Below are 10816 nucleotides of genomic sequence, written 5' to 3' on the forward strand. Positions count from 1 at the left end.
AAAATAAACCAGGGCCTCAAAGGATGAATAAAGTGTCACCAAACAGAGGATTTGGGGAAGAAGTCACCCCTCCACCTCTGCTCTCAGTTTCTCAATCCTAGCAGGTCCATCAGCCCCACGCTTCCCCATACACACCCCCACCCCACCCTACCCGACCCGGTGTGTAGGAGAGGCCGGCCCTGCTCCCAGGGAGATCTGGGCAGATTCACCTCATCTGCAGGCTGATGGGCAATCAGCTTGCAAATCTAAGGGACTGTTCTCTCTGTGGGGTCAGGACTCCATGTGCATTGGTCACAAGCCCTCCCATAGATGGCATGGCGGGCCACCCCCATCCTATAGCTGCTCAGGTGCCAGAAAGTATCAGATCTTTCTTACCAGGCTGCCACCCTGTCCCCGTTCCTGCCCGAAGCACTTTCAGACTCTCTCCTCAGCTCTCCCGAGCTGCACCTGGCTCTTCTTCAGAACTTTGATCTTGATGAGAAAGTGCATTGCCAGGCTATCTCCCACCATCCGCACCACCAGGGGGAATCTTCCCTGTTTGTTTCCTTTAAGGCCCTCTATGTAGGGACCAGCTAGCAGGAGAATTTGCTCAGCCAGCAAGGAAGAATCATAACAGCAGCCAACACATAGCGCTCACCATGTGCCTGGCATGCTTCATGTATATGTATTAACACATTAAGTCCTCACGACGACCTTCCGAGGAATTCCTTTATGAGCCCGATCAGCAGCAGGTAAGTACTCTAAGACATGCTTTCTCCAACTTTCAGTGTGCTCGTGAACCACCTCCCGGAAATCCTGTTGACGTGAAATACAGATCCTGATTCAGTAGGTTCTAGCAAGGGCCTGAGATCCTGTGATTCTATGAGCTTGCAGCCACTGCTGGTCCAAGGACCACATTTTAAAAAAAAAAAAACAACAAGCAAGAGAGAGACCAAGGCGCAGACCTTCCCCAAGATCACCCAGCCACCCGCAGCTGTGTTACTTCCTCACTGCAGAATGTCGAGAGCCAGTCTCAAATCAGAGCACCTGCCCCGGGAGAAGTGAAAATTCCAGGGCTTTTCTTTCATCTGCTTCCCACAAATGCCCTTGCTCAAAATAGTCCCGGAGATCGTGACATGCGATTTGTGCAAAGACGTTTATAGCAGCACTTTTCAGATCAGCCACACCCTGGAAGCGTGCCAAGTGCCCCACCACAGGGAAACAGTTAAGAACACTCCCTTCTGTCTATTTCATGCAATACTCTATGGCTCACCGTCTCTGTAAATTGGGGGTTGCTCTCCTAGGATAGTTGTGAGTATTAAATGCAATGATGCAGATAAAGCACCTGGCAAACGCCAGAAAGCACTGACTTTATATGTTTGGTGTTGTTTTTTTTTTAAATGATCATTATGGGAACTAATGGATGCCTGTCAACAGGTATATCAAATCACGGTAAGTAAAAAGTAGAACCCCAAATAATGTGTATATACTGATTAAAGTTATACAATCATTCATGTACCCTGAAAAAGATCGGATGAATTTAGTATAATAGAAATGGTCCATCATGTAAATTGATGCTTTTTTTTTCCCCTCTGAAATGTTGTCCAGGGGTTCGATAGAAATTTTTAAGCCTCTACCTTGCTGTTCCCGGGTTTATAATGTAAACAGCAAACATTATCTATTAAATTTCATTTGTTTAATGTTTACTCTTCAGGTATCAAAATGTCCTTTATGTCCTTATTCGGTTGTTTGCATTACCGGACTGACCTAGGCCTGTGAAGTCTTGGGCGAACAGGGGCTGTGTGATTTCTTTGGCCCAGTCAGACAGACCTGAGATCAAATGTCAGTGCTACCACCTGCTGGGAGGATCCTGAGAACCTAATTCACCTTCTCTGTAAATTGGGGGTTGCTCTCCTAGGATAGTTGTGAGTATTAAATACAATGATGCAGATAAAGCACCTGGCAAACGCCAGAAAGCACTGACTTTATATGTTTGGTGTTGTTGTTTTTTTAATAAGTATTTCATTTGGGGATATTTTTAGATTTACCAAGGATAAAAAACACCTACGAAGATATTATAGAAAGTTCTCACATACTGTTCAGATTTCTCTCATGCTGACAGTGTACGTAATCGTGACACTTTTATCAAAACAAAGAAATTAACATAGGTGTATTACTATGAATGAAACTGCAGGCCTTATTTGGATTGGACCAGTTTTTCCACCAATGTCCTTTTTCTATCCCGGGGTTCAGTCTGACGTTGCATTTAGGCGTCCTATCTCCAGAGTGTCCTCTGGTCTGCGATAGTATCTGTCTTTCTTTGTTTTGAGAACCTCGATAGTTTTGAAGAGTAATATCTATTTTTAATAATAGCTTTATTGAGATATTGTGATGATTATTTTTGTGTCAACTTGACTGGGCCACACGATGCCCAGGTATCTGGTTAAACGTTGTTCTGGGTTGTCTGTGAGGGTGTTTATTTGAATCAGTAGACTAGGTAAGGGGGGCCTCATCTCATCAGTCGAGGGTCTGAATAGCACAAAAAGGTCGAGGAAGGGGGAATTCTCTCTCTCTCTGCCTGACCACTTAAGCTAGGACACGGGCCTTCTGCTTTTCTTGGGCCGGGATTTACACCATCAGCATTCCTTGTTTTCAGGCCTTTGAACTTGGACCAGAACGTGCACCATCAGTTCTCCTGGTTCTCAGGCCTTACGACTGGAACTAGACGTTCTGTTTATCCATTTATCAGTTGATGGACGTTTGGGTTATTTCCATTTTTTGACTATTATAAATAATGCTGCCATGAGCATTTCTATGATTTTTTTTTTTTTTTTTTTTTACATGGACACGTTTTCCTTTCTCTCAGTGTTACACTTAGGAGTGGAAAAGCTGGGCCAGATGGTAACTCTGGGTTTAACATTTTGAGGAACTGCCAGACTGTCTTCCAAAGTGTTCCATTTTACACACCCACCAGCAGTGTATGAAGCCTCCAGTTTCTCCACATCCTTGTCAACACGTTTCATTGTCTGTTTCCATTTCAGCCATCTTGTAGTTCTGTGTGGAGTGTATCTCACCGTGATTCTGATTTTTCATTTTCCTAATGGCTATGAATGTTGACTCTCTCTCCATGTGCTCATTGGCCAATTGTATATCTGCTTTAGGATAAATATCTATTCTAATCCTTTCCTCATTTTTAAATTGGGTTATTTCCCTTCTTTATTGTTGACCTGTAAGGGTTCTTTATATGTTCTGATTTCTTTCTTGGCTTGGTGTCCAGATAAAAATGCTTTTTTTTAAATAATAAAAATTTCCCCAACCTCTAATGGCCATTATCAACAAGGTATGAGTGGAAGGAAGTGCTTGATAAAGGTTTAGAAATTGAATACTTCCTAATCCAACTCAAAAACCATCTAACAGTATTTGAGGAATGTATTTATTACTAGACACCTTTGCTGTCCTCATTTGTTGCAGACACAAAAAGCCCTATATCCTGGGTTCCAGCCATCCTATTATTTTGAAAGCCCTCTGTCAAGCAACAGGGAGAAAACATCCTGCCTTGTTCTATGTTCTTCTCTTTGTTTGATGCATTTGAAGAATTACATCTGACAGTTCCCCCAGTGAAGCCAGATTCGCCAGCTTCTTTTGTATGATGACAGATAATGCAGGAAGACTGTAGGTGGTGGGAAATTCACCAAACTGTTTTCCAGTGACCAAATGAAACGTTGGCGGATTTTCATGTTTTTGTTTTCATTTGCTTTTTTTTTTTTTTTTTAGCCTGAAAAATTAAATCTTGTATCATTGTGCCACCTGCTGGCAATGTCTAAGAATGTCTGTTCCTTCCAACAAAAGGCAAAAAAGGACTTGGTCAACAGATTTCATTACAAATATTCTTTTTTCTCTCACCTGAAAAAAACTACTACTCACAGAGCTTGGATGGTAGAACTATTTCAACGTTCTTCATCTTTAATAAAACAAAATGTTTGCTTTCCAAGTTTTCAAAAATTAGAATATATTTGCTTTTTAATTGTGCCATATAACACGTACAGAAAAATACATACGATTTTTATGTATAGTTCAAATAATAATTATAAAGAGAATCTGATAGCTAAGACCCAGATTAAGAATAAGACACTGACAACAACAACAACAAAAAATAAACAAAAAGCAAAGCAAAAACAATAAGACATAGCCATCACCCTAGCTAATACCATGCTTCTCCCCCTTGATCGAAACTTTCTCCCTCCCTTCCCCCTAAATTAATCACTATCCCGAGGCTTGGAATAATCATTTGAGCATACATTAGTTTTATAACCAGAAAACAATTACAATAGTCATTTTAAAAAATAATAATGTTAAAAAAATTGGTGTAGTTATTTAATCTGGAAACTTATATGGTTATTCCTGCATTTAACAAATACAGAGATTGAACACAATATCATTAGCCATTAGGGAAACACAAATCAAATCATAATGAGATACCACTTCACACCCACAAAGATGGCTAAAGTTAAAAGACAGACAATAGCAAACGTTGACCAAGATGTGGAGAAATTAAAACCCTCGTATATTACCGGTGGGAATGGAAAACGGGGCAGCCACTTTGAGAAGTTTGACAGTTCCTCAAAAAGTTAAACACAGAGTTACCATCTGATCTGGCAATTTCACTTCTGGGTGTAGCACAAGGAGAAAAGAAAACCTATATCCACACAAAAACTTGTACACAGATATTCATAGTGGCATTATGCATAACAGCCAAAAAGTGGAAACCACCCAAATGGGGGAATGGGTAAGCTGATGAGTGGATAAACAAACTGATATTCCATCCAACGGAATATTATTCAGCCACAAAATAGAATGATGTACTGACGCCTGCTATCACATGGAAGGACCTCGAAAACTAAGTGAAAGAAGGCACAAAAGACCACATTCTGTATGGTTCCATTGAAATAAAGTGTCCAGAACAGGCACATCCACGCTGACAGAAAGCAGACGAGTGTTTCCCAGGGACTGGGGATGAAGGGGAGGGAGAGTGATGTGGATGGGGACGGGCCGTCTTTTTTGGGGAGATGGAAATGTTCTGGAATTAGTGTAATGGTTGTGCAGCTCTGAATATACTAACACCCGCTGAACTGTGCACTTTACAGAGTGAATTTGATGATAGGTCACTCGTATCTTAATAAATTTTTTATAAATAATACAGATGTTTGAGTGACTATTACATATCAAGAACCATGCTAGGCTCTGAGGTTACAAGACTGAGCAAAGCTGGATAAGGCTCCCGCAGGTCTGTAGTGCACATAGTGTTAAATGTTGCGTCACACACAAAAGATGTTAAGAGATCTTCAAAGGGAAGGCAATGACCGATGAATAACACAAGACTTTCCAATTATTTCTGCCCAGTAGAATTTTGTTATGATGAAACCAAGCTCCAAATCTCATTTCTCAGTTTAAGGAATTAGAGATTAGAGACTGATGCCTGACCCTCCCATGCTCCCCGCCCCCCAGCACCTACTAACAAGAGAACAAGAGGCTTCGAATACAGAATGAAAAAGATGAAAGCATGACATTACCTATATGCCTAATGTTTTCATTTTTTATGTTGGGAAATTTCAAAAGAAGGAAGGAGGGAAGAAAATTTTTATTTGTGAAATATACGTACAGGAAAGTACAGAAAAATCTTCTATACAAATTTAACAAATAATTATGAGGTGAACACCTCTGTAACTACCCCCAGGGCGCCCCAGAAGCCTTGCACAGGCCGATCTCCACCTACGACCCCCTTCTTTCCTCCAAAGGTAACCAAAATCCTAATTTTTATGGTAATTTCTTTGTTTTTTCTTGCAGTTTTACCCCAAATGTTTGCAGCTTTACATAACATAGATTTGATTTTCCTGGTTTGGAATTTTTTGATATGAAGTCATACTTTATTTGTTGGTTGCTTTTATGCCTGTCTTCTTTGGGATCAATATTCTGTTTTTAAGACCCATGCACATTGTGTGTGACTATAATTAGTTTTCACTGCTGCGACATTCTATTGTATGAACAGTACACAAAGTGACGTACCCATGCTGTCACTGACAAACGTCCAGGGCATTCTTTGGTTGGCATTTGAACACTGTTGCGATGGCCACTTTTGTACATCTATCCTGGTACCTTCATTGGCAGCTGCGAGGTTACCCGTATCTTCAGCTTTACCAGATGCCACCGAACCATCTTCCAAAGCAGTTCACACCCCGTGAAAGAGTTCGACCCTTCTGTATTTCCAAAGTACCTTTGAAAAGCATATTCCATATGGTGGGTGATTTTTAAAAAAATAGTTTAAGTGGGTTTTCACGGAAGCTGCTGTTGGGCTATTTGAAATGGGGAATTAAGTGCCACTTGCCAGAAAAGGCACTTACAGAATTGACCAACTGCTCAGCACTTCTCAGCGCTCCGTTCTGTTTGACAAGAGTGCAGACGTCACCGTTTATACATTTTGTACACATCTGCAGTGTGAATAGTTGCTGTTTACAACATGCTTTCACAGAGAGCGTTTCATTTAATCCTCATAACAATCCTGAGAGATAAATACTATTCTATATTGCAGAGATGAGGAAACAGATTCAGATATTAACAGCTGTCCTGATTATCCAGTCAATTACAGCGCAGGGGCTTGGACCTCAGCTTGTTCCTTGTCATCACATCCCGGCTAGGAACCTGACATGGGACTGTGTTGTAAAGGACTCACTGCAAGCAGATCAACAGAGCATGGTACGTACCCTAGGCAGAGTGTACCTGCTACCTCTTCACTTGGGATTTGGTCATGCAGGCTCTTTGGGCCAATGTTACCAACGATTAGAAAAAAACAAAAAACTATTAGCATGAACAGCCTTGCTCACTTCTGCCATTGCAGTGAGGAGAGTATTCCTGAGTCTCTTCGATCCCAGAGGGAAGATGAAAGACACTGGAACAGAGCTGCTCTCGCCAAGGCCAGCCCAGATCAGCCAGCCCACAACTCAGTGAACTAAAGGAAGGTTTATTACCGTCTGCCCCTCAGAATCGGGGGTTTAACTGCAAAAGGGAACTAATACCATCTGGGATATGAGAATGGATTTCTGGTTTAACTGCAAAAGGGAACTAATACCATCTGGGATATGAGAATGGATTTGTCATACAGAACCCTTCTTTGGTACTGTACCAGGAGAATGAGATTTTCTTATTAATGATTTATAGTTAGGGCCTGTTATAGTCTGAATGTGTCTCCCCCAAATTCACATGTTGGAACTCTAATCCCCAGTGTGATGGTGTTAGGAGGTGGAGTTTTGGGGAGGTGATTAGGCTATGAGGGTGGAATGGGATTAGTGCTCTTATAAAAGAGACCCCACAGAGCTCCCTATCCCCTTTCACCATGTGACAAGTCTGCAACCCAGAAAACGGCCCTCGCTGGACCATGCTGGCACCCTGATCTTGGACTTCTAGCCTCCAGAACTGTGAGATATAAATTCAGATTGTTTATAAGCCACCTAGCCTGTAGTATTTTGAACAAACTAAGTCAGGACTTAACATTTTGAGTAATGAATGCGACCCGTATTATTTGCAACACAATATCAATTTCATTCAACATTTTAGAAGTGCAGTTACTGTTGCCAGATATATATAACAGAGAACATTTGTCCTGCAAAGCCAACAACATAATTACTATCTTTACAGAAGAGGTTTGCCCAATTATAATCCACCTCTTGGCTCTGGGGAGTGGATCACTTTCTCTGGACAAAAGGGAAGCTAACATATTTGGAGATCTGCCAACAAGGAGGAAAAGGACGTGGAGTTTTGAATTTCAGTAGCAACCAACAGTGTCTACAGCCATAGCTACCCTCTCTACCCGTCCATATTATCATGCCCCAGGACAAATCTGAGGCACAGGACTGAGTCAGTACTAATCAAACACAGTGAAGATATCACAGGAGAAATTGATATAGGTTGGGAAAGGGCCTGTTTTTCAAACATTCACCAGATTTGAAAGGTTGGACAAAGTTATTATCTTGATACATCTTTGGTCTTTTGAAGAGCCAGAGATAATAAAATTGTCTCGTATTCATCCATCCCTTATCCGACAAGTATTTCTTAAGGACTTATTGAGAATTATATTTGTTTGCTGGGCTGCCTTAACAAAGTACCACAAACTGGGTGACTTAAACAGTTCTGGAGGCTAGAAATCTCAAATCGAGGTGTCAGCAGGGGTGGTTCCTTCTGGAGGCTCCGGGGGTGGGGGGGAGCATCTGTTCCATGACTCTCTCCTTGTGTCTGTCTCTGTGTCTAGACTCCCTTTTTTCATATGGACACCAGTCGTGTTGGATTAGGACCCACCTTCCGACTTCATCTCAACTTGATCATCGGCAAAGACCCTATTTCTAAGTAAGGTCACATTCTCAGGTAGTGGGGGTTAGGGTTTCAGTATCTTTTGGGGAAACACAATTACATCCATGTTTTCAGGCTTACAGGGCCACGCAATCATAAACACAGGCTTAAAGGAATGTAAAGAAACCAAGAAAGGAAACAGGAAGAAAAGAGGGAAAAATAGAAGAGAGGAGGAGAGAGGAAGAGAAGAGTAGAACTAGGAAAGAAAAAACAAAGATGCAGGGAAAAGCTGAAGGAGGGAGGCAGGACCAAGTGCATAATTTGTGGGGCCTGACGCCAAATGAACACGTAAGATCCCTTGTTTAAAAATTAAGACTTTAAAAATGCTGACAGGAGAGCATTTAGCCAAGCACAAGGCCCCACTGTGTGACTCCTTGTGGGGAGGGCTGTACTAGTGTATTTACGGTCCATGTAAGAGTTTACGTGTTTGCGTCTTCATTATTTTTCTGTGCTCTTTATGAGGTCCTGTGAAAGCTCCCTCGGCTTGGCATCTAGCCCTCCTCACTCCCAGTCTGCCCTACTCTAGGACACGCCTCCCAGGTTATTCGATGGCACCCTTCCGTTTAAATCAAGACAGTCTCCAGTCTTTACACTGTCATTCCACCCCCAAGACCTTGCCCAGGCTGTTCCTATCCCTGGACCCCACAGTCCTTCCCCCTAGCGTTCACTCTTCAAGGGCAGGGGCTGAATTATAATTCATCTTTGAATCTCCAGCACTCGGCACCGTGTACATATATAAAACATAATATACTTTGCACCGGAATGTTTATAAAGTGGATGAACCGACACGAAGGGGCGTCCAAAGCATTGATACATTTATGACACAAAATCACACTTAACTCTGTGCAGACTTGTGGTCTGTGCTGGCTCCATCTTCCTAGCGACTACTACGTGTATGCGGGCGAGAACCTGTCCTCCAAACACAACTTCAAGACTTGAGTCTTTAAGTCTTCTAGAAATTAAGAATTCATGGGGAAAGAGAAAATTTAGGGAACAGGAAAGTTCGCTGTGCTCATATTCCGGTCTTCAAATGCGTAGATTTAGTAATTTTGCAGCGTGGCATTTGAGACAGCTGCCAAATTTCAGCTACACTCACCTTTACCGCAATTCTACCTCCGCCCTTTCGGCTTTGGCCCGGATCCCGCCCACTTCCGGCAAGGCCATCCAGAGCGCAGGCGCAACTCCAGGAGCCATCCATCCATCTCTCGAGCTACTGCTGATGTATGCGCATGTGCGAAAGGGGGCGGGGCTCGGTAATTGCGCGGGAGAATGTAGGCTCACCGAATTCACGCGACGGCCTCCGCCCACCTAAATAGGCGGGCGGAGCCGAGAGCCTCCCCGGTTCGGGCAGCGCATGCGCACTAAGTGCAGGAACGTGGCGCAAGAAGGCGAGCCTTTACGCATGCTCATTTAAATAAGGCAAGAGCTCTTTACGTCAGCATCGTAACCCGCCTCCTTTCTCTCTTAACCCGCCTCTGACTTTTAAAGGGCCAGAGCCGTTTTCAACGAATTGCTTTAAAAGAATAGAGCGTTTATTGAGAGCCTACTAGTGTGCCAGGCCCAATTTACATTGCCTCCTGTGTGCATTTGCCGGTTGTGCCTTTTGTAATAATTACCTTGATTTGTATATTTTTGTGTAAATTTCTTCCCTCGCCCCATGGTACCATGCCCTTGGAGGCAATTTTCAGAAATCAGAGGTAAAGTGGTGTTCTGGGCAGATCTTCTTAGGTCAAGAGGTCTGAGATTGAATCCTGGCTCAGCCACTTTCATGCTCCTTTATTCTCGATATCCTACCTAACATCTGTGAGTCTTAAGAGTGTGCCGATTTAAAAAATGCAGATAAGGATTCCTACCTACCTCATAGGATTGTTGTGAAAAGTACGTTTTTGGGAAAAGTATGTAAAGTGCCAATGCTACGTCTCACACCAACTATCTATTAAATACATACATACACACATACATAACTATCAGGCAAAATTATTCAGTCAGAAAACAGTTTTATAGTGCCTGTAACAGTTCCAGATGGTTCTTCAGGAGGAAATACGTTATTGCCAGGATGACTAGAGTGTGCAGTGGTGCCAATATCACAGTCCATTATTTTCGCACATTTTTCCTAGTCTAGACAGTATGTAATAGTATGGAAGGGTCATTTTAAATTTCATTTCTTTAATTGCTAGCGAGGCTGTGCATTTTTCCTGAAGATGATTTATGAACTGTATTTCTTTGCCTAACAGCTATTTTCGAACACTGTAATTTCCACTGGCTTATCTCTGCAGACATTATGTTAGGTTCTGACAGAGCATTCTTCTGACCAATTAAAAACAGAAAAAGAAAGAGGGTTGGGATGGAGAGAGAAAATTAAAAGGAAAGTTTCTAAGGAAGGGATAGGAAGTGGAGATCCCAGAAGCAGTGCATTCAGTAGAACTTTCTATGATAATGT

This window comes from Pteropus alecto, unplaced genomic scaffold (genome assembly GCF_000325575.1).
Source record: "Pteropus alecto unplaced genomic scaffold, ASM32557v1 scaffold213, whole genome shotgun sequence".
NCBI classification, from domain to species: domain Eukaryota; kingdom Metazoa; phylum Chordata; class Mammalia; order Chiroptera; family Pteropodidae; genus Pteropus; species Pteropus alecto.